Here is a 25,039-nt window from a genome sequence, read left to right as displayed (position 1 = left end):
ATCTATCCATTGAATGTTTCATTTTAGATACTGTATTCTTCAGCTGTGAGTGGCAACTTTTCAGGTCTCCTATCTCTTTGTTGGAGTCCTCCCTAAGATCATGAATATTTTGCTGTAAATATGTGAGAATTTTTATGACCTTTATTTTGAAATCTCTATCAAGATGTTTGTTGATCTTTTTTATTTAGCCTTCTTTCTGTGTTTCTGTTTTGCAGTTTTGTTTAGATCATATTCCCCTACCTGCTCATTTTGTCAGGGTTTCTGTGTTTCTTCCTTTGTATTAGATGTCTCTGCTTTGCTTTCTGGTCTATAGAGTAATAGCTACATGAAGAAGGTGTCCTGTGGTGCCCAGAAGCTCAATACTCTTTACTCTCTAGTGCCTGGTTCTATTCTGCTGAGGCCTCAACTGTTGGCATGCCATGGGCAGAGCCACCTTTCTGTCTGACTTCTTCAGTGGTCTAAGTCTGGGAGGACAATTTGCTTCAGCCATGCCTTTGCCTTTGTGGTGATCAGCTCAGTGGTCTCTGTTGCTGTGGGTGGGGCCGCCCCCTGCCTGGCCTGCAGCAATGGCAGGGCTGCAGGGGTAATGGGTTTGGTGGACTGATGTGCAGTTCTGCCCAGACAGGTATGCAGCACTGGCTTTGGACAGCTGCAGGGAGGAAGCAGCTCTTAGGGCTGGCTCCTGTGTGCACCTCCCCACTTGGGCTGATACAGAGCCAAGGAAGCTAGGAGAGTCTCCCTCTGCCTGCCAGACAGCAAAGTCTGATGCTTCACTGTCCAAACGGGTTGGCTCCTGGCAGGGCACACAGGGAGGAGTCTCAGAGCTGCATTGCCAGCAAGGGGGATGGAGCATTGGGGTTTCCCAAGAGTTCCCAATCTCTTGAGCTGAGGAAGGGCTGGGGAGGAAAAAGAAAATGGTGGAGGAGAGAAAGGAGGAAGAGGAGAAAAAAAAACTTTAAAAACAGAGCTCCATAATCTATCAGCCATTCAGACAATAGTGTGAATTAATTGAATGCACATGCTTCCCTTCTGACTCTTGGTGCAGATCAGCTGCAAAGTTCCCACTGGGCTGCAGAGGGAGACGGTATGGGTAATCTGGAGCCAGAGTCCCAGTGAGAGGGATGCCACCATGGTGGCCTCGGGCAGCTTTTAAAACACTGAGGTCAAGGAAAAAGAAGGCAGGAGCCCTAGAAGGCAGTTAAGGGATGCAGGAAAGTTGTAAAGTGTGCTGATGGTAAACTTCTCTGCCTATTCCAGATGTTTTCCTGGCATAGGTCGGTGCCAAAGAAAATTCGAGTCCCCTTTTACTTTTGCATGCTATGAGGCCTATTCCACAGTGAATTACAGAATTAATTAACATCATTTTTTATCCACATTGTGTGCCAAAGACATTTACAAACTGGCTTACCACATATAGCAGGTTTTCTAAGAAAAAAGTGCTCTTAAAATTCCAAATCATTAATTTACAAATTAAATTTCAGGATGCCTCCTATCTAAGGGTTAAATATAACCTGAATCCTATTTCACTGAAGCATATAATCCAAGTAAATACCAGCAAGTACCTTCCTCCAAATGAATTATTTTCAATATGCATTGGTCCTTTCCCCAATACGTTCAATTAGTAAAATCAATGAAACAACAATTTCAATATTATTTGTCAAAATTATTTGCAATTGAAAATGAATGATTAGATAAGTTTACTTAGAATGTAATGGGCACTTTTCTCCCAGAAACTCTAAGTTCCTAATTCATCTTTATGAGAAATGTAAATATGGATGAATGCCCATATTTCCATGGGAAATATGGGACTTTCCCATTTGACAGGGATGTACAAGTCAGTGGTGAGACTCAGTTCCCAGCTTAACACTTTTCTCTCTCTGCTAGCACAGGTTTTGACAATCAACAACATACAATATCCATAAAGCCTTTTTCCCTGAACACCATCCTGTAGTAGGTAAAAATTATGAAGTACTTACTATGGGCCACTTTTAATACTTTTCCTCAACTCCTAATGACAGTCTTTGAAATGGGTGTTATTGGCCCTGTATTATAGTTGAAGAAACTGAGGCTCAGCCAAATAAGGAGATAACCCAAAGCCACACAGCAAGCAAGGTCATGTTGCTTAGGATGAACTGCCCTCTGCTGATGACTGTGCCAGGTCTCAGGGCAGCTCTGGAACAGCAGAAGGGCCTCAGGTTGGTGAGTGGTGGGCAGAGGGAGTTGAATGAGTGGGAGGCTGATCATTCACACCCCACTGTATGTCTTACTTATCTCAGTCAGGCTAGGGACCAGCCACAGAGGAACAGAAGAGGCTCCCACTCGCCTGATGATGATGAGTTCAGACCCAGACCTCTGTCTGTTCATCACCTTTACAGTGTGGGCCCTGTCCGACCCTCACTACTGCATCTGGAATCTGTCTTTGCATCTCCACCCCAAGATCACCACAGAGACTCTTCCTAAGTTCAACAGACTTTAAAGGGCTCAATTTAAGATGGTGTGACAGGAATGGCAGCTGTGTTCGGTGTCACAGATGTTACACAGACCATGAGGAAAGAGTGAAAGAGAGGGAACTTGTTTATTCGGTGCTCTCTTGTTTCTTTATCATTTCACTCATGCCCCAATAGGCTGACAAAATCCCCCCCAAATCCCCTTGGATCACATCCATATTATTTATGACCTTCTTCATTCTAATAAATCTCAATGAGTTGGATTCTTCATTGACTGAGCTTCACCACAATGATAAAGAATGTGAAATCAAGATAAAAGTCATAAGTATGTATATTGCTGATAAATTTATGTGTCCTCAACTTTACCTTTCTAACACTTACATTTTTCTTAAAAATGACTTACATATTTTCTAATGTGTCATTTAAGATGGTGGTTCTCAAATATGGCTGACAGTCAAATCATCTAGGGATCTGTTACACAATATGAGCCTGAGCCCCAACTCAGACCAAGAGACTCAGTCTAGAAGAAAGGAGGGCTGGACATTGCTTTTAAAATTCCTAGATGATTCAAAGGTGCCCTAAGATTGAGAAGATTTAGGGCAGTGATGCATGTTGACATCACTCAGGAAGATTTGAAAGTACTGGTGCCTGGTCCCACCCGCAGAGATTTCCACATAATTGGTCTGGAGTGAGCCTGGGAATCAGGATTTGAAAAACTCCCCAGGAGAATTCTAATGGGAAGCCAAGTTGAAGAATTACTGAAGAGCACATAGGAGAAATTATCTTCAATAGAAAACAATGGCAGATTAAGATCCAAGAAAGTAAGGAACAAAACTATTCACATTCTTCTGAACCCTCACGTCTGGTCTCCTTCCAGACATATTAGTGAAGACAGATTGCTCCTCGCACACGCTCAGGCTCCCTCCTGTGTGTTCCCTCCGGGGCTTCCGGCATAGCTCTCTGAAAGCATGGACTGGGCTCTGCCACTTTCAAGCTGGGTGGCCTCAGCTGGTGGACTTAACTCCCGTCTCAGTCTCCTCCTCTGTAAATGGACATGTTGAAATACCAGTTGAGTGGCAGTGAGAATATTAAAGGTGACAATGCTTGTAAAGTGATTAGCAAATGGCTCAGCACATAGTAAGTGTTCAGTAAGTGTTAACTATTTTAATCATTGGTAGCTTTTTTTAGTCTCTTTTTGCTACTAATTAGTAATGATAATTAACACTTACATAGACTTATTACATTCCACTTTCAAATGCTTAACATATATTACTTCATTTTAATTCTCAAAATGACCTTATAAGGGAGCCAAATTATAAGCCCCATTTTACATATGAGAAAATTGAGGCACTGGGGGGCTGGGTGCCTTGCCCAAGGTCCCATGGTGAGTGAGTGGTAGAGCCACACGGGGTTCCACAGCCCATGTTCTAACCACTTTCAGTACTGACTCAAACCAGTCTACTGACAGCAAGCTTCCCTTTCGTGTTATCTCTACCTGCTCTCATTTCTAACCTCTGTCCTACAAGCCTGAACTCTGAAGCAGCATCTAGGATCTGACAGAGACTAACGAAGTCACCCATCATCCCAAGGTCCATCCACCAGCCCCTCTCTCCATCATCAGGGAGAGCTCAGTGCTTCCTTCTCTTTATACATCTGACTGACAACCTCGTTTAACATCTACTCAAGTGAGTTTACCTCTATCTTCTGTTTGTTAAGAGGCTTAAACAGAATAACTTGTGTAAAGGTCCAGGAACCATGCCTAAGACACAGTACTTTCAGTCAGTAGTATTTCCCTGCTCCCCTTAATCAGTTTGACTTCCCCAGTCTCTTGGGGATCATTTCCTCCCAAGTAACATGCCTGTGAGTCCCTGAGCCCATTGAACTGTGTGCCCTACCAAATGGCCTGGGGCTGGTGCCCAGATCCAGTGCTGGGAAGTGTCAGAGGGAGAAGGCTACCCAAGGGAAGGGAAAAGGCCCCACAGGGTCCTTGTCCCAACAAGCTGCCATCTGAAGGTCATTTCACACTACTCTCTCAGTCCACTGGATGCACATACAAGCTAAATTATTTCCTCCCCATTTACTGCCACAGTCTACAGACTGAATTTGCACCCCGCCAAGGCCCACATTTCAAATCCTTCTGCCCTACCTCCCCATACCTGCCATTTAGACTTGGTTCAATTTAAGCATTTTTCTCAAACTGCCATGCTGTAATATTCATCAAAATCAAGAATTGCTAACAATGCCATTTTATTACTTCCTCATTAGCCAAACCTTTTATTTAGCTTCCTATATGTCAACCTTTAAGGCACAGATCGGTAACATTGCCACTTCTGAATCATCTACTAACTTCTCTTATTTATGGTTCAGCTTTCTGTCTGGTACTTCTTCCTGCACATCATTTTGAAGTTTTCCTAACTCATTTCTTTTTTAGCCACAACAAAGCTCATCAGTCTAAGCATGGGGAAGTATTCCCATCTTCTAGAAGTTACCTGTCAGGAGGAAAGCGCATGTAGGAAACCTTCCTGATTTAGGCAGGGTGGGTTTCTGAAGATGTGGAATGCTGTTTCCTTGTGGTTTCTGGGACAGCTTTAAGGAATCCTTTGCTGCAAAACACTCACAGGTGGCTCAACGGCATCTGCAGGATTATTACACAGCAGGAGGAATCTCTACTGATAAAGTGATAGAATTTTGTTCTCCAGGATGTATTAAGAGCTAAGGGCTGGAAAACACATATGTAGACAGGTGATGTTTTAATCTCTGATGAAGATGAGCATGAAGTTCTCTGACTCTGGTCAGTCAGCATGGAGGGGGAAGCAGAGCATGTGGGTCCCAGGCATGCCTGCAGGTGCCAATGTCCCAGCAGCACTGGCCCCGCTCTGACCTCTCTACGTCACTTTCCCTCTCCTGCTGCCTCCCTTTCCCCTCTCCCTCCCACCTCTTCTCTCTCTCCCTTATTTCCTGAAGGTGCTGAACATTATATAAGCTGCTGGCTGCTCAGTGGGGAAACACACAGAACTTTTATTTTTCTCTCTTTAATATGAAGTATTTTAAAGATTGAAAATCCCAAGATGGATCTTAAACTATTAGCAGTTGGAGTGGAAGGAAGGAAGAAAAAGTGGTCAGAGTGGGTTTTTCACTTTTAAATGTATATAATATATAAGTGTAGTAATTATGGATAATATTTGCCTTCTTTTTGTATTTTTATAATATTCAAATATTTTAACCTAATTCATACCTTTTGGAGATTAAATAAATGAGTAATAAAGATTTATCATTCTAATTAAGTGAATGTTTCCCTCATTCAGAGATTCCACAGCAGTAAAGCTAGCTTCATTTAGGTTTTATATAATGAATACCCAAAGCTCTATCTTTAAGCCTTGCAAGATGATAGAGAAAATGTGCTGGCATCCATGAAAAAAGAACAGAGAAAGTCTGAAGGGAGAAGAAGATGTGATCCTTAAATGAAAAGTGAGTTCCTAGCCAGGGCCAGAGGGCAAAGTTCATGGAGCCCCCAACACCCTGTATTCTAGAAGCTTTTGCATCTATTTGCTTTTAGTACACTTTACAATCTCCTTCTTTAGTTAGGGTATAGTTAGAAATTTACTTTCTTCATATTTCATTCATGGTCTCATCTATTAATGCTGGAAGCTAGAGACACATATGTAGACTAGCACAGCGTTCTGTGTGTCCGTCCTTGTGAACACACTGATAAATTTGGGGAGTTTTCCTGATTTTAGGGGTAGGGATTATCGGTGCTAGTAGTATTCTGTGTATTCTCAAAACTGGGTTCAGACCTAAAGTAAGCTCCTTGTGAAAAACACAAGGCTTAAATTTATCTCAGTCTCTGTATTTCCAAACATTTAACCCATCATTGCCACAGACAAATTTCTCTGCATTCCAAAACTATTCCCAGTGATCAAGATTCAGTGTTTAGTCATCAAATTTTAATCAAAAAAATGTCCAAACCAAATATATAAGAAGGCTTTCTCGAAGGCAATTTGGCAATAGCTACCTTGTAAAATAAAAGTAAAATTTATTTTCTGTCTATGAATTCACTGCTTAAGTATGTGCAACGATAGGTACACACCTATGTATTACAACTTTTTTCATAACAGAAACAATATAAATCCATCTTTAGAGGGCTGGTTAAATAAAATTCGGTGCATCTATAAAATGTAATATACGCAGTTATTAAAAAGAGTGCGGCATATGTCTAAATACTAACAATGAACATGGGCAAGATACATTGTCAAGGGAAGAAGTAGTCCATTTATATATTATAAGCTGATTTATATAAACAGAAAAATAATTTGTTTATATGCTCATATAAACGTAGAAAATGTATAAAATATTTGAAAATATTTCATTTCATTGTACATTTTTTACATGTGGCTTACAATGTGCCAGGCACGATTCAAGTTCTCTATAAATATTAACTCATTTAATGCTCATGACAGCCTCTGAGAGAGGTCCTGTCACTGTCTGCATTTCAGATAAAGAGCTGGAGTCCCAGAGCGCTCAAGGTCGCAGCCACGGTTCCAGCCCAGGCAGCCTGACCCAGCATCTCCTTGACCGTGACAGTGTGTGCCTTCCCTCCAATACCTCTAATTTCTTCAAATAAGCAGTGATTGTTTTATTTCAAAATTTAAGATTTAATAAAGAAAAAGGCTGAACCCATTTGGGGCATTATCAGTTTCTATTATAAGGCATAAAAATATGTTACTACCTCCAGGTTCAGGTTTTTAGGACAGAATTTAGAAATATGAGCAAGTCACTACCTTTTAAGTGACAGGGAAAGCAGAATTTGTTTCAACTCTTGGTTTACTGAAATCTAGCTCAAGATAGCAAGTTGGTTTTAGAGATCCTGTTTTTAGGGTTGATGCATCCATGAGATCCTCAGAGAGGAGCCACAAGTAGAATTCTTAAGCAAAAGAGCTTTTTTATTTAGAAGGAGGCCAGGACAGATGGGGAGGAGAAATGGGAAGTTATATTGGCTGTGAATACCCCAGAGTCAAGCAGATCTTAGGGATCTGATGGCAAGTGTCCTTCCCTCTAAGGTGGACCCTTAAATCATTGGAAATGACTTGCAGCTCACACACTAATGGCTGTTTTGGCATCAGCAAGCTGGGGTATTACTACTGCTATTTCACTTATCTGGTGACATCACACATGAAGCTCTGTTAGATGTACTGAGATGTGTTAAGAGGCCATGGAGGAGGAGAAGCAAAAAAAAAATGTAATCAGCTGGAAAACAGAAAAGAGAGGAAACCTTGTTCTTTGGGTCCCTCAGGATTTGGCTGTGGAAGGTACCCCCCGAGACACACACATAAGATGAAACAAGAGTGCCTGCATGAGGTTGGGGGTCTCCAGTACACTCAAGTCTGGTGGAAGGGTGCCCAAACTGCCAGGAATTTTGGTGGCAAACAGCAAAAACTAGCCTAGCCTGTGGTAGCTTACAGTAAAGAGCATGGGTACAGTATGATAAGGACAGCTGGGAACCGACAACCATCCACAGCTAAGTAAGAACCAGACTGGAAACTAGAAATCCAACAAGCACCCAGGTTGCAGAATTCTCAGACCTGCCAAAATTCCAGTCAGTAGACATCCTTCAACCTGCCTACATGACAGAAGAAAGCAGTGTCTATTTGGTCTCTTCTCCAAGCTTTAGTCACTGACTTCCAAAAATCAAGACACAGTTTCAACATCCGCAGTAAGTTGGCAGTGTCCTTGGCTCCCTGAATTATGTTGCAATCTGCTGCTCACACCTCTTAGCCTCCTTCACAGGAGGGAAGGGAGAGACAGCATTTCCATTTCTCTGTGTGATGCCAACTTCTTTTCTCTTTTTATTTCTGTTAGGCAGGAAAATAGATATGAGTGGGGTGCAAAGAGAACAAGGTCAATAAAGCCCCCTAGAAGGGACTCAGTTAACCAGTTAAAACCAGAAAGCGAGAAAAGACTCAGAGTTAATCAACTAAAGCTCAAAAGGTCAGGAGCAACTTGGTGTTGAATGTTTGAATATTCCCCAGATAAGAAAAAGAAGACATCTGAGCACAAAGCATGTCTTCATTGTGTCAATCAGATCATTGTAAGATTTACTCTAGCCTGCTAAACGGCCCACCTATAAACAGCATAATAAAGACAGAGAGATCCCACCTTAAAGCCAAAATTGCATTTTGAAAAAAAAAAACAGGAAGTTTAAGAAGATTCTTAACATACCCTTTAGCAAACAAACAACACTGCCCACCTTGGAGGAAGGGCAGACAGTCTTGATTGATATGCTCCCAAACCAGGAAGCTGCTGTCCTGGGAGGGGACCAGAGCAGTAAATTTCTTGTGTTAAACTAATTTTGAAGAATTACCTAGAGGACTGACAAGAAACTTAATGTCTCATCAAAGATACTTGGACCACTTAACAAGCCCACACCCTAGCCCTTTGTCACATTCCTGAAAAATCCTTAAAAGGGGGATCCCCCAACCTTTCAGGGCACTCTTCTCTCTCTGAGGTCACCTGTACTTTCTCTCTAAGTAACTGTAAATAAAAGTTTTACTCTGCTTCACTACTGTGTCACTTCCCTTCCTTTCTTTATCGCAGCAGGGACAAGAACCGAGGAACAGACACAGTGCCTCTTCCCCAACATATTTGATGCCATGACTCGGATGTATTTCCATCCCTGTTAAGCCAAACCGACCTCTCCCACCAACAGATTTGGTGCTGCTCAACTCTCACGGATTTCCAGTCCCTGGCAGGCCGCATGTGCCTTGCCCCCTGGCTGGAGGCACTCACTCACTATCTACCTCTTCTCTGGGAATCCTTCCCTTCCTTCTCTTTCTCTCATGGACAAAAAACAGCCACACTCTGGGCATGGGGCGAGCAGTAAAGGCCACAGGGTGCTCGCCGGAAGACTCCGTGACAGAGTAAGTTGGTTGTGGACCAGGGAAGATTGCATTAGGCACCCCGCTGACCACAAGACAATGTCCACATAACAGAAGCACACTGTAAATGCACCCACTTCCAATCCCTTGGCAAGTCCCCACTCAGGGTTTAATATGTCCATGCAGAGACTTCCTTTTCTGTGTTCTCAGATTTCTCCTACTCACTGCATTTCTTTTCTTCCCTTCTCCAAGCTTTTTGTGTTATCTGTTGGTCAGCTAATTGGGTCACACCCCAAGGACCCCCATCTCATGATCTCTTTGGCCATGAGACATACACCAGACCCAGCTGGAGGCAGCACCCACTTGTACTCATCTTGTGGGGAACCCCTCCCTATGAGGCAGGTCACAATTGGGTCCTGGGGAATGTCACCCAGAGTCACCAGGAGATTTCTCCCTTTGCTCTCCTCTTCTCCAATGCCTCCCTGAAGGAGCTAAGAGCCTTCTCACTCACCTTGATTCTAGAATGGTTTGTTCCCTCCACGTTGAGTTCTTTCTATAATCATGTCTGCTCTATCTTCTCTATTTTCCATTTAGAGGTAAACAGACTTTTACTCTGACAGTATCTACAGGTCTGACTTCTCTGACCTCCCATTTAGGACTCACCTCTCCGGCCTAGCCTGCAGCCTGCAGCCTGCAGGAGTGCCATAGCCTAGAGCCAAAACCTCTTTGTCAGCACAGCAGTTGTTTTTTCCTCACAGCTGCCTGCCTCAGCCTAGGCAACCAGGAGATGATCTTTCTAACTAGTTTAGTGACCTCCCCAGGGACCTTGACCTGCTATGGTCCCCCGAGGAGGCTCTCAGATCTCCGGGAGGCTGGCCTGGCCAGAACACTTCTTTATGCCTTTTGCTGACCCTAAAAGCTCAGTTAAAACCTGCTGCTCTTCCCTTCTTCCACCCTTACCCTGGTACCTGTAATTACCACTAAAACCTTAACCAATTGAGACTAAGCAAGTATAAAGACCAAAGTTTCCTTAAAAATCTCTACCCTAGAATCCTATTCTCCCATTTCCTCTGCCCTTGCACCTCCTTCACTGTTCTCTCATAAGCCTTTCCCTTTGCCTGCTTATACAAGTCAGCTTTCTAGCTGTCTGCCTGGCTTGGTTGAGCCTCCTTCAGGCTCCCGTAAGCCCTCGCAGTCAGCCTTTGTCAACACCTGCCCCATCTCATGGACCACCTGTGGTAAGCCCCCTTTAGCCCTTCGCTAGGAAGCCACAAGACTCTAGTCCTCCGTGTCCCACTCGGAGACACCTGAGGCGCGATGCGTTAGTCCTGGGCAGCCGGCTGTGCCAACACCTCTGGGATAGACCCCGGGACGCTGGGCTCTCTAACCCATTCCTCAGGACTGCAGTCTTCTGTCCTGCTCTCAAAGACCTCTAGAACAGGAAGAGTTAAATTTCCTTTCTTCCTAGATGAGCCACACATTTGGGCTGCTTCTCCCCCACTGATCCCAATCAACGCGGAGACTCTCAAACTGTAAGTGGGTGGGTGATTAAGCAGAAGTCCCTTGCGTTCAGGCTTGTTTCTATCTCAGAAGCCAGAAAGAACTCTGCCGAGCTTGCAAACTCGATGCAGTCTTCTTGCTCCTCTCCCACTTTACTTATGCCCCAATGTCAGCTTACAACTAAACTTAGCTGAGCAAAAGAGTTAATTAAAGAGGCTTGTAAGTCTACTAACAGCCTTCACTTGTTTGATACTGTTTCCCATTAGAAAGACTGCTGTTCCCTCAGTAGATCCTAACTGAAGGTGAAATGACAAAGATGCTCTGTGGGGAAAACACTACCCTCCTGTGCATACAGACAGGCTTAAGGAGCACTAGCAGAGCAGTTCACAGCGGCTTGCTCTTGTGCTGAATGTCTCAGCAATGTCACCGTACGCAAAAAGACAAAAGTCTTAATATTAAAAGAACTAAGTTTTGTCAGCGGTGTAACCTTCTTTATCTGCCTTTGAAATATTTTATTGTCACTTTGGTTAAATTACTAACTAAATATTGTTCCTTAATGACTTACAATCTTATAAGAAGTTGCCTTAAAAGCTTTCTTCCCAAAATAAAATTCAAAAGGCACTTTTACCTCTTGTTAACTCCAAGATTTTCCAGAGGTCAGAAAATTTCCTCCTCATACAGGAAAACATTTTAGCTAATTCAGCTTATACATTTAATATGTAATTACTTGGGATCCACTGTCAAGTGATGCTAAACTTTAGGTGATTAAACTGTTACATGTTACAGAAATAACCAAATTTCCTTGTCACTTGTGTTAACCATAGCCATTTCTAAGTCTTTTGTCATTGATAATTGCTGTTTTATTTCAAAACTAGTAAAAAAAAAAAAAAAAAAAACGAGATTCAAGCAAAGCAAGAATCAATTACCTAAGACTGAGTAAACTAAAGAGAATAATTTTAATTTTCATGTCATTTTGTTTCAAATGTTGCTAATCTCTTAAACACAAAAAGTGTGTTTTAAACTTTTTCTTTTACTCTGGCTTACAACAGTTATTAAATTATACCTTTAAAACAGAATTGAAACATTTGTCTTTCTCTATCTGATCCCTCCAGAATTTAGAAACTCTCAGTAACTATTTTCATATTTTATGGCAACATTATAATTTGCTCAATAAGAATCTGCTCTCCTTGTAACAGGGCACAATTGAAAACACTGGTTATTACCAAGGCTTTGACTGGAATGTCATATTGAGACACATACATGGACTGAGATATGACTAGACAGCTTTAAGGAACTAAGGTTGACTTTATGGAGCCAACAAAGCCCCTTGGAAGAACTGGCCTGGTACTTTACTTTCAGGATTCCCAGCAGCCTTACCAGGTGAGTAAGGAAGGTCACTTCCTGGCACGTGCAGGAACCTCAGAATATCTTGGGAACCTCGGGAAGAGAGTAATTCACCCAAATCTACAGGTACTGCAGGCACAACCTGATGGCAAGTCTGGCTTGGCCTTCCTGGCCTCAAGAGGCCTTTAAAAGCTCAATCTGAAATTCCTTATGAAAACTTCCAGCACAGCACATTTAAAAGATCCTATGTGATCAGTTGTTCTTCTTGCTGCACTTATGTAAATAATGAAGCCAAGTGTTCTAATGATAAATTTATTTTCTTAATATGATTACCTCTAATAAAAATGAGGGTGACTTTATAGAGGAAAGTATCGTTTCAATAATGCAGTTATTGTGAAATAAACTAAATCCTAAATTCTAGTTTCCTCAAATAACTATCTGTGACTCTCCAAGTGTTCCCAGTTTCCTCCCATCCCAATCTTACTATTCCGAATCCTCATATTTGGCCTTGTCAACTTTGTTATTTCAGAATGGAAAGTCCAACTCCAGGTGTTGCTCAGACAAGGATTTCAACCTCTGTCTCTGACAAGCAGTGAAGAAACTAGCTGATCAAGTCTCTCAGATTCATCAGAGGCTCGCAGAATCATAAGGAGTTCAATTTCACTTTTAGAACTGGGCATCCTGGCTACTACACTTTGCTAATCTCCTAATGCTTTTACTAGCCCAACTGTGTAAACCATGCTTACTAAACATCTTAACTAAATTTATTTCTTCCAGACTATAGTCCTTGAGATTAAAGTGCTGATGTCCTGAAAATTCAAACCCTTACCAACTGACAAGTAGGCCAACTTCCTGAGGTCAGTGCCTTATCAGAATATGCCACATCTACACATCAGCTCCAACTGGCTTTAAGAGAATTTGGACTCACTCAGGTCATAGCCTGACCCATCAGAGCACAAGACTCTTTATAGCCCAAGGACACAAGTCCCCATCAAAGTTGGAAAGATGGGTCACCCCAATCTCAAATGCAGCCTATTTGGAAAGGACCCTACCCTATCCTTATGTCTACCACCTCAGGTCTCAAGGTCCCTAAAGTTGACAGCTGGATCCATCATTCTTGTGTAAAGTGGTGGAAAAATCCAGCAGTACAAAATCATGAGAACCAAGAATCCAGCTACACCTGTAAGCCTGTAGAAAATCTAAAATATCTCTTCAAGTGACAGCCACTTAAGATAAGTGCTCCATAACTCCAATTCCCTCACTCTTTCTGGGAATCCTTGTGAGAGTGGGACTTATTATTCATTTCCTATGCTATTGTGAAACCCCTTTCCTTTAACCAGCAGTATTTCCATCCCTGTTGGGATTAAATCTTAAAAGAAATGGCCTTTAGAGGGGGATTCAAGATGTCAGCATGAGAGGTGAGACAGAGAACTCCAAAAACCACATATATTGTACAAATATAGTTAATACAAGTAATCCCAAAAGAGCAACAGGAAAGAAGGCTGCACCAGACTGTACACACCTGGAGAACAGAGCAGACCCCACAAAACTGGGTAATGTACCAAAGCCTTGATCAGGCGGGACCCATGCCCTTCCCTCACCCCAGATCACTGACAGCAGAAGAGAAATGGAGCGGGAAGGGGGTACAAGCCTCAGGATGCTGAACATGCAGCCTTGGAGATCTTTGGGAGCACAAACCTACATTGCATGGTGCTCTGGAGATTAGTGGGGTTGGAAAGCTAAGACAGGTGGAATGCTTGAGGAGACTGATTCCAGCCATTTGTGGAGGACAGGGATCCACATCCAGCTGCTCTGGGACAGAGGAAAGACAGGCGATCTGAGAGGCTTCCTAGCAGTGAGAGGGCTGCAGAAGGGGTGGGATTTGCAAAGAGCTTGCTGCACGGGAGAAGGGCTAGGTGGACAAAGTTGTTTGGGTGTGCTCTGCCCAGCAGGTTGGGAACTTTCAGGAGCTTTAGGCGTTCTATCCCCCTGGCTGGCTACTCAGCTCAGAGGCACCTCACTGTGATACGCAGCCTGCTGTGCCTTCCTCCTGGCCTCCTGATATCAGCTTACAAACTGGAAGTCGCTGATCTGGTGTCAGGCCAGCCAGAGGGAAGCCCCACTTATGGCAGCTACAGAAGCACAGAGACTTACACCTACATGCTGGCCCACTGGTTCTGACAGTGAAGACAGGCACTGCAGCCAGGAAACAGGAAACAGCTCTTTCCTCCCCCCAGGCACCAGTGCTGCTCCCCTGCAACCCCCAACATCACTCCAGAGGCTGAGCAGCTCCAGAGAGTAGAGCTACTGGGCACTAGAGGGTGCCACATACAAATATGAAACATCAAAGGAACTTGGTTCAGACCAAAATCTCAAAAACACCAGATAAAAGCCCAAATGAAACTGAACTCACCAATCTTCCTGAAAATGAGTTCAAAATAAAAATCATAAACATGCTCATGGAGGTACAGAAAAATATTCAAGAACTCAGGAACAAATTTAGGATGGAGATTCAATCATTAAGAAATTCCATATCTGAAATGAAACACACAATGAAGGGATTTAAAAGCAGATGAGATGTAGTAGAAGAGATGGTAAATGGAATAGCAATTAGAGAAGAGGAATACAAATAAGCTGAGACACAGAGAAAAAAGGATCTCTAAGAATGAAAGAATATTGAGAGAACTGTGTGACCAATCCAAATGGAAAAATAGTCACATGATGGGGGTACCAGAAGAATAAGAGAGAGAAAAAGGGAGAGAAAGTGTCATTGAGGAGGTAATTGCTGAAAACTTCCCCCATCTGGGGAAAGATACAGCCTCTCAGGCCTGGAGGTGCACAGATCTCCCAACACAAGTGACCCAGGGAAGACAACACCAAGACATACTAATTAAATGGCAAAAATCAAAGATAAGGACAGACTTTTTAAAGCAGTGAGAGAGAGAGAGAAAAGATCACATACAAAGGAAAACCCATCAGGCTGCCATCAGACTTCTCAACAGAAACCATACAGGCCAGAAGGGAGTAGCATGATATATTCAAAGCAATGAAACAGAAGGGCCTTGAACCAAGATTACTTTACCCAGAAAAATTATCATTTAGATTTGGAGGGATTAAACAATTTCCAGATAAGCAAAAGCTGAGAGAATTTACCTCCCACAAACCATCTCTACAGTGTATTTTAAGGAGATTGCTCTAGATGGAAGTGCTCCTAAGGCTAACTAGCTGTCATCAGAGAAAACAAAACCACAGTAAAGGAAGTAGACCAACTAATTGCAAAGCAATGGCAAAATTAAATCAACTACCCCCAAAGTCAATCAAGGGATACACAAAGACCACAGAATATGATAGCTAATAAATAAAGAATGGAGGAGGAAGAAAAAGGAGGAAAAAACAAACACTACAAAAGAATCTTTTGATTGTATTTTTAATAGCATAAGTGAATTAAAAACTGTTACATGGTAAAGAAGTTACTCTTGAACCTTCAGCAACCACAAATATAAAGCCTGCAATGGCAATAAGTACAGATTTATTGATAATCACCCTAAATGTAAATTGTCTGGGTACACCAAGCAAAGGACATAGAGTCACTGAATGGATAAAAAAAAACAAAATCCATCTATATACTGTCTACAAGACATTTACTTCAATTGCAAAGACACACACAGACTAAAAGTGAAAGGATGGAAAAAGATATTTCATGCAACTAATAGGGAGAAAAAAACAGGAGTTTCAGTACTTGCATCAGACAAAATAAACTTCAAAACAAAGAAAGTCACAGCAGACAAAGAACATTACATAATGTTAAAGGGGTCAGTCCAACAAGAGGATATAACCATTATAAATATCTATGCAACCAACACAGGAGCACCTACATATGTGAAACAAATACTAGCAGAATTAAAAGGGGAAATAGAATGAAATGCATTCATTTTAGGAGCCTTGACAGATCAACCAGACAGAAAATAAGAAAGGAGACAGAGGCACTGAACATCACATTAGAACAGATGCACCTAACAGACATATACAGAACACTCCACCCAAAAGCAGCAGGATATATTCTTCTCAAGTGCACATGGAACATTTTCAAGTATAGATCACATACTAGGCCACAAAAAGAGACTCAGTAAATTCAGAAGGATTGAAATTTTATGAACCAGCTTCTCAGACCACAAAGATATGAAACTAGAAATAAGTTATGCAAAGAAAACAAAAAAGCCCATAAACACATGGAGGCTTAACAACATGTTCCTAAATAATCAATGGATCAATGACCAAATTAAAACAGAGATCAAGTAATATGTGGTGACAAATGAAAACAATAACTCAAACACCACAGAATCTGTGGGATACAGCTGTAAGACCCAACGACCTTATTCCGGTCCGTGCGCTTCCCCCCAGTGAGGAGACGAGGGCCACGGCAGATCAATGCAACAAGCAAGAGGTTTATTATTCCAGCTAGCTGGGGTCCAAGTGTCTGCCCGGCACAGCGGGTTTCAACAAGGACCCCGAGCACTCAAAGCCAAGGGTTTATATAGCATTTTCAAAACACTTAACTCATAGTAATTTTCCACAGCTGCACATTATTTTTGCAAGTCATACATCCTGGGGTTAAGCGAGAGCAAGATAAGACCACTCCTCAATTGTTAGGGAGGTTCTGCACGATAAGCTTGGTATGTAAGATTAGCTGACCAAGGTTAGCTGACTGAAGGCCACAGCTGCCCCCAACCCGGTGTTCATGATTAACTTGTTTTCCAAGGCCTTACCCAGTTCCAGTTTTTGTTTTTAAGTCACATACCCAGAAAATGGCTTCTAGGCCCTTAAGATGGCTACTCTTATGCTAACTTATTCCCATTCTTACATTCCCCTCTTCTTCTTGTATCTATTTCAATCATGAAACTAGAGGTCATCTGTTTGGTCAACACTCTGATAGTTCTGTCTCAACACCATGATTTGCACGGTGCTAATGCGTTCTTTGGTAAAAGTAACTAGGCGGTTTAGGATGCAGGGGCCAAAGGTTAGAATTAATATTAAGATTATTAGAGGCCCTACTAGAGTAGAGATGAGGGTAGTGAACCATGGCAAAGAGTTGAACCAGGACTCAAACCACCCTTGGTTTTGTTCTCTTTCTCTTTTTCTTTTAGCTAACTCTTCCCTAACTTTGGCCATGGAGTCTTTTACTACTCCTGAATGATCTACATAGAAGCAACATTCTTCTTTAAGGGCAGCGCACAGTCCGCCTTGTTAGAGGAATATCATGTCTAAACCTCTTCTATTTTGTAGGACTAGTTCTGATAAAGAAGTTAAAGAGTCTTGCAGGGTGGATATGGATTTTTCTATCTCCTCCAAGTCTGCATCTATGGCTTCTCTGAGACTGTGGTAATGCTGGTTTTGGAGAACTAGTGAGGATGCCCCTGTGGCTGCCCCTGCCGCCCCTAGGCCGGGGCCTAGTAAGTGGGAGATAGACTCACGGGTTCTCGTTTGACTCAAGGCGGAGACTGGCCTAGTTGGGACAGGACTTCATCATAAGGATGGTAAATGAGGGGGGGTATTAATTGTACTAGAATACAAAAGTCAGAAGTTTCGTCTAACTTCTAGGAATGAACACATGGAGTGACTCCGGTTTGGCAGGCCCACCACCCGTTAGATGGGGGAATATAATAAGTTGGGGTGGTGTTTATTACTTCTGTCCTGTTGCAGAGGGAGGTGTAAGTTTTAGGAACTTTCCCAATGCAGGTTCCTTGCCCACTTACAGAGGATAAAGTGAGTCTTGGTCTTTTCTGCTGCCACCTACACTGGGAGGGGTCAAAAGACTGGTTGAGAGCATTAACAAATGCTATACCTTTGTACTAAGGGGGAGCAACATCATAGCATAACCAGGAGGAGCGAGTTAGGGCGGGACGGAGGGCAAGGAGTCCTTGATTAAAGATAATCTCCTGCCTTGATTTCTCTGTGGGACACTGGCGCCTTGGTCCAGGCGCACATTAAAAGACCGCATGCCCAGCCTCCAAGGTGGGCTGAGACATTGTATATTTGCTAAAGAATCCTGCCTTTTACTATGCCATCTACAGCTGGGTCTGCATGCCAAGTCAGTTTCTCAGCCTGCAAAATTATTTAGATCAGGAGGAAAGACAGCACATAAGCCTGGGCCTTTTAGTATGCTAAAGTGAATCTTATACACGATTACAAACGGTTAGCATAATAAAGCATGTGCTACTCTTCTTTATCTGGGGAACATTAACTGATCTCACTGAAGAATGATTCTAGAGCTTAATGTTTAACATAGTTTTAGTAGGAGGGGGGTTTCCAGCATGTAGTTACGTTGCTCTGATTGCAAATATCCTGCCTTGCTTTCTTCAGAGGCTCTCACTTTATTCTGTCTAAGCCTATGGTCCCTGTCTCATTCTCCCCTCTGCAGATAGAGACTAGCTGCTGCTAGGGAAAAGGGGCGATGACCGCTCTGGCTGCTTCTTTCTGAGAAGGGGGCGCAGTAAAGGGTGCAGCTAGGTCTCCATCAATGGTCAGTTGAGAGGGCCTCGGAAGGCTGGCGCTTCTATTCTGGGTTTCATTTCTATTACTATTTGCAGTTTTGTGGCTTCTAGGCAAGATAAAACAAATTGTGTTATTAGGTTATGTAGCATCTAGAAATAGTAATAGTAGAACTATTACTATTTAGTATAGTAGTAACTATAGTAGTAAATGTAGAACTAGAAATAGTAAAATTTTAATTGCAATGACAGGAGGAAACTAAAACATAGCTAGATATTTTGAAGAAGCTGGAATTCTGGATCTAGTGATTAGTATTATAGTTCTTGTTCAATGACTAGTATTAGGATTTAGTATGGATAAGGCTGCGTTATTGAAACAATACTTTGTTAGGGTCCAGGACTCCGGGGTTTCCCCAGAGAACAAACCACACGGACACGGAGATGTAAATCCAAGCAAAGTCTTTATTCAGCCAGCTAGCTGGGGCCGACAGCACCTCCCCTGACACGCAGGCCGAGTCCGAGCTGTCGACCCCCCAAGCAAATTTAGGTATAGATTATATAGGATTTCCACAGCCATTGCACCAAAGCCCACACATTACCACAACCAATGAATTTCAAACACATCCCATACTTTAAGCAATAAAGTTGAAACGGGGACCCGCCACTTGCCTGACCTTTGCACGAGCATTCCTTAATGTCTTGTCATGAGTTTCGTCCCCCTTAGGGTATGGAAACTGGGTGGCTCTCACTCTAGGGTATTTCTTGCATTCCTTTACATTCCCCCCTTTTTCTTGTAACTGTTTCAATCATGAAATTAGAGGTCATCTTGTTGGATCTCCTCAAAGGAGGACGCCACCCCAATTCACTCATGGAAGGCGTCTCTTGATGCAACAAGCAAGAGGACTTTATTCAGGAACCAGCTAGCTGGGGTCCAAGTGTCAGCCCGACACAGCGGGTTTCAACAAGGACCCCGAACACGACCCCGAACACTCAAAGGCAGAGGTCTTTATAGCATTTTCAAAGGGACAGTATTTTTCCACAAGCACGTAACAGTGTTTCTCCATAAACACATAAATTTTCAGCTGGCGCCACATCCTGGGGGTCAGCTGGCGCCACATCCTGGGGGTTTAGCAAGATAACATCATTTTCTAAGGGTTAGGGGAGCTTAGTGAGATAGGCTTGGTATGTAGGATTAACTTGTTTTTCAAGGCCTTACCTAATTCCAGTTTTTCTCTCTAAGTCACATATTCAGAAATAATGGCTTCTAGGCCTTTTAAGATGGCTACATTTATGCCATATTTCAGTTTTCACCTAATACTAGATTCTACATTTCCCCACTTTTTCTTTTGATCATTCCAATCATGGAATGTTTGTTTCTTCTTGCTCTGCTAGAGAATGATATTATTGCCTCAACATTAGCACTTGAACAGCACTTATTCTTTCTCTAACGAAGGTTACTAACCTGTTTAAAATACAAGGGCCTATTGTGAGGAGCAATACAAAAATAAGCAAGGGCCCTGCCAGAGTGGATATCAGGGTTGTAAGCCATGGGGATCAAGTAAACCAGGATTCAAATAGACCTTGGTTGGCTTCTCGCTCTCTCTTCCTTTGATCTAGTCTTTCTCTGAGTTTAGACATTGAATCTCTTACTATTCGGGAATGGTCTGCATAGAAGCAGCATTCCTCTCTCAGGGCTGCACACAATCCTCCTTCTTTTAAGAACAGTAGATCTAATCCTCGCCTGTTTTGCAGGACTACTTCAGAAAGAGTGGTTAGGGATTCTTCAAGTTTGGTAATGGATTGTTCTATGGTTCTTAAATCTTCATCAATAGCTGCTCTTAATCCCTCGTAATGCTGATTCCCTTGGATAATAGCGGCTGTCCCCGTTCCTACTCCAGCTGCAACTCCTACTCCCAATAGCACAGCTAGAGTCAGCGAAACTGGTTCTCTTCTATATCTCCGTCTGGGTTCAAATTCTGTTACAAATGAGAAATCATCATGGTACATCAGCCTAGGCACTAGCTGGGCCATAATACAGAAATCACGGGAGGAATTGAAGGCGGAGGTAGAGACACACGGGGTCAGTCCAGTATTACAGGCCCACCACCCCTCGGGAGGAGGGACTAGATACCTGTTTTCTCCTGAGGAAGCTACAGGTATGATCTCATTACATAAATTCTTATGAGTGGGGGGAACTGTGCCCAGGCATCTCCCTTTTCCAGTCACTTCGGTCAGAGTCAGCTTCTTGCAGCTGCCCCAACTACAGATCTCGTGACTGGTTGTATTGTTAAAGCTGCCTAACAACCCCAATCCTTCATAATAAGGAGGTCCAGAGGAAAAACATAACCAACAAGATTCAGTAGTACCAGGGTTGGTAGTGTTCAAGACCCGGAAAGCCCCCTCGAGAAGGTTGAGGAGGCATTGTCCGGTGCCAGGAAAGGGGGTTACTTGGCCAGGGGTGGGGACGGCGGAAATGATGGCAGAGTTCACTGGTGGAGCTAGGGTCAGCTCTGGGGCTGGGGTTGGGAGATGCGGCTGACCTCGCAGGACAATATTGGGTCCTACTGGGACAGCCGGGAGAGTCTCCGCTTTCAACCTGATATGTAGCACTACTCCATTATCGTATTCGTCTGCATAGAGCTGTATTCCCCACTGCCGGCCTTTAATCCACTCAGAGTACTCTTTCCCTGTTTCAGTGAAAGTGACATTGAGGGGATTACAAGCCCCAGTGTTGGCGCACCCTACAGGGTTACAAAATGGCCTCTGGTAACTCTGGGGCGTCCTTCCTGAGTGGTAACAACCGCACGGGCATTGTCCCCTAGTTACCGTGACAAGGTCCCAGGAGGAGGAAGGCTTCCAATAGGTATCTCCAGTGGTTTCGCACCCCCACTCTTTACAGTAGAAACTTTCAACACCGCCACACCTTTTCTGTTCTTTTCTTGTAGACCTCTCTCGAGGACACACGTAAATAGGAATCTTACTCAGTTTGCACCTAGTATTAGGTCTCGCACAGTCAAACACTCGTCCCCCTAGCCCATTTATACTATTCCAGTCATCTAGCTTTATAGGTAGATTACGGGCAGTATATTCTGGGATGTCCCATGTGTCTAAGCCTGCAGCTAAATGGCAGATGTCAGGGTGTAGAGTAGGCCACCATGTCCCAAGGGGGTCTGTCTTGCTAACACTCCACATGACATCCCCCATTTGGGAAAGTACTTGCCACGTCAGCAACCTGGGTTCATGGGGATTAGGGTTCTGGTGGGCTGCAGGTAGCAGGAGTAACAGAGTTACCACTGATAGCATGTTTTTTCCTGCACAAACGAAGCTTAAGTGGGTTATCAGTCCAAGTTACTCGCCAATCCGGGTCTGGCTGGTGCACTTTCTTCAGATGTGATGCGTGTACCCAGGAGGAGATGCCATCCACTTTCACGGCTGTGGGGGTGGTCAGGAGGACGATGAAGGGTCCTTTCCACCGAGGCTCAAGATTTCCCGTTCGGTGTCGTCTCACGTAGACAGAGTCTCCCACCTGGAACTGATGGGGCACTGAGAAGTCCTCTGGCCGATAGGCTTCCCGGATGGAGGCCCACACTTCTCTCTGTACAACTTCTAGGGCCCGTAACCTTTCAAGCAGAAACTTATTAGTTACACATTCAGGGGATGTATGGAGGTGAGCCGATTTGAGCGGGGCCGGGGCCCCAAACATTATCTCAAAGGGTGTTAGTCCAAAACGGCCAGGGGTGTTTCTAACTCTGAATAAGGCGAAGGGAAGGAGGACTAACCAATCACATAAACCAGTCTCTATGGATAATTTAGTTAAGGTCTCTTTTAGAGTTCTGTTCATTCTTTCTACCTGTCCTGAGCTCTGGGGCCTGTATGCCCAATGCAATTTCCAATCTGTCCCCAGGATTTTGGCCAATCCCTGACTCACCTGGGCAACAAAGGCAGGACCATTGTCGGAGCCGATTACCTTTGGGATTCCGAACCTAGGAAATATTTCTTCAAGAATCTTCTTGGACACTGTCTGAGCTTTCTCGGTTTTGGTAGGGAAAGCTTCTGCCCATCCTGAAAAGGTATCTAAAAAGACTAAAAGGTACTTATGTCCATACTTGGCAGGCTTAATTTCAGTGAAGTCAACTTCCCAGTAAGTTCCCGGTCGATCTCCGCGAAGCCTTTTCCCACTTATTACCTGACGTTTATTCACATTTACTAATTGGCAAGGAACACAACTTCTCACCACCTCGTCTGCCATCTCTCCTAAACCAATGATGTGATAAGGAGAGTTCCGGGCCAGGGCTTTTAGGTTCTTGGCTCCCAAATGCGTCAACTGATGTAGTTGCTTTAAGTATTCTCCTGCCTCTTTCTGGGGCAGAATAATTTTCCCATCTCCTAACTCATATGTTCCAAGGGGTGAGGATTTTTGGAATCCCAGCTTGTCCATCCGAGCGAGATCCTCGGGTGTATACTCTTAATACATGTGGAAGCTCTTAATACATGTGGCTTCTGGGTATACCTGGAGGGATAAGATGCTCATTCCCTGGGCTGCTTGTTTTGCAGCTTGGTCTGCCCTCCGATTTCCTTGAGCTATCGGAGAGTCGTTTTTTTCTGATGCCCAGGGCAATGTATTATTGCCACTTCTCTAGGCCTATGGATGGCCTCCAATAAATCTAAAATTTCTTGTTTGTTTTTAACATCTTTCCCAGCAGAAGTCAATAGCCCTCTCTGTCTATAAATAGCCCCGTGTATATGAGCAGTGGCAAAAGCGTATCGGCTGTCAGTGTAGACGTTAAGTCTCTTACCTTCCGCCATCCTTTGAGCCTGGGTCAGGGCAACGAGTTCCGCTCGCTGTGCAGAAGTGCCTGTTGGAAGTTTACTGGCCTACACGATCTGGTCATCATCTACTACTGCAGCTCCTGCCATCCTCTTACCTCCCATGATGTAACTGCTCCCGTCTGTATATCAAGTCAGGAGCCCTGGTCCTTCTAGGGGCTGATCCCACAAATCCCAGCGGGTCCCTGTTTCCTCAGCCAGAATTTCCTGGCAGGTATGGAGCACTTCTTTCTCCAAATCAGGGAGCAGAGTAGCTGGGTTTAGGATGGCGGGCGGGGCAAATTCCATGCGATCGCGAATCAAGAGCAAGGTTTGGTAGTGAGTCATTCTGGCGTTCGACATCCATCTTTCAGGTGGTTGCCGAATTACACTTTCCAGCGCATGCGAAGCAACCACAGTGAGTTTCTGTCCCAACGTAAGTTTGTCAGAATCTTTAACTAAGAGAGCCACGGCCGCTACTACTCTCAAAAAGGCAGGCCACCCGCTACTTACTGGGTCTAATTTTTTTGATAGATAGGCGATAGGTCTCTTCCAAGGTCCCCATTGTTGGGTTAGCACCCCTCGAGCTACCCCATTCCGTTCATCCACAAAGAGGACAAACAGCTTAGTCACGTCCGGCAACGCCAGGGCAGGTGCTGACAGGAGGGCCTTATTAATATCATCGAAGGCCTGCTGTTGTTCAGGTCCCCAAACAAATGGGACTGTCCCTTTGGTTAGGGGATACAAGGGGGCGGCTAGGGTAGCATACCCGGGTATCCACAGTCTGCAAAATCCTGCCGTCCCTAGAAACTCGAGGACCTGGCGTGGAGTAGTGGGAACCAGGATCTGTGTTACAGTCTGCTTTCGGGCTTCGGTGAGCCATCTTTTCCCTTCTCTCAGGGAATATCCCAAATAAGTCACTTGTTATTGGCAGATCTGAGCTTTTTTGGCAGATGCCCTATATCCTAGTTTAACAAGTTCGGTCAGAAGGGCTCCAGCGGCCTCCCAGCAAGTTTCCTGGGTAGGAGCAGCCAACAATAGGTCATCAACATATTGCAACAAAGTTACCTGTGGGTTGGAGGCTCGGTAAAAAGCCAAGTCCCGATGGAGAGCCTCATCAAAGAGGGTGGGCGAATTCTTGAATCCTTGTGGCAGACGGGTCCAGGTCAATTGCCCAGTGGTTCCTGTGGAGGGATCTTTCCACTCAAAAGCAAACAGCGGTTGGCTATTTTGGTGCAGACGTAGGCAAAAGAAAGCATCTTTTAAATCCAGGACTGTATACCAGGTGTTTTCCAGAGCCAGGGAGCTTAGGAGATTATAAGGGTTTGGCACAGTGGGGTGAATGTCCTGTGTCCTCTTATTAACTTCCCTTAAATCTTGCACTGGTCGATAATCTCCTGTTCCCACTTTCTTTACAGGCAGCAAGGGAGTGTTCCAGGGTGATTTACATTTTACTAATATCCCCTGCTCCATAAGCCTCTGAATATGGGGCCTAATTCCATCCCTGGCTTCTCTACTCATGGGATATTGTCTCACAGTGACTGGCGAGGCTGAAGCTTTTAATTCTATGACCACGGAGGTC

At 43.8% G+C, this 25,039-nt stretch overlaps 1 protein-coding gene across 1 annotated transcript in view; it reads right to left on the bottom strand.

Annotated features, from left to right (window-relative positions):
* Window positions 1–480: 480 nt before the first annotated feature.
* SUCLA2 (succinate-CoA ligase ADP-forming subunit beta) overlaps window positions 481–25,039 on the bottom strand; it is a 174,093-nt gene continuing 149,534 nt past the window's right edge. The window contains exon 12 of the mRNA XM_057494531.1: window positions 481–490. The gene's annotated coding sequence lies outside the window, so the exon portion shown is untranslated. The remainder of the gene's footprint in view (window positions 491–25,039) is intronic.

This window comes from Manis pentadactyla, chromosome 17 (genome assembly GCF_030020395.1).
Source record: "Manis pentadactyla isolate mManPen7 chromosome 17, mManPen7.hap1, whole genome shotgun sequence".
Lineage (NCBI taxonomy): Eukaryota > Metazoa > Chordata > Mammalia > Pholidota > Manidae > Manis > Manis pentadactyla.
Note: the sequence above shows the minus strand (reverse complement) of the source record. Positions and strands in the feature narration are given on the sequence as shown.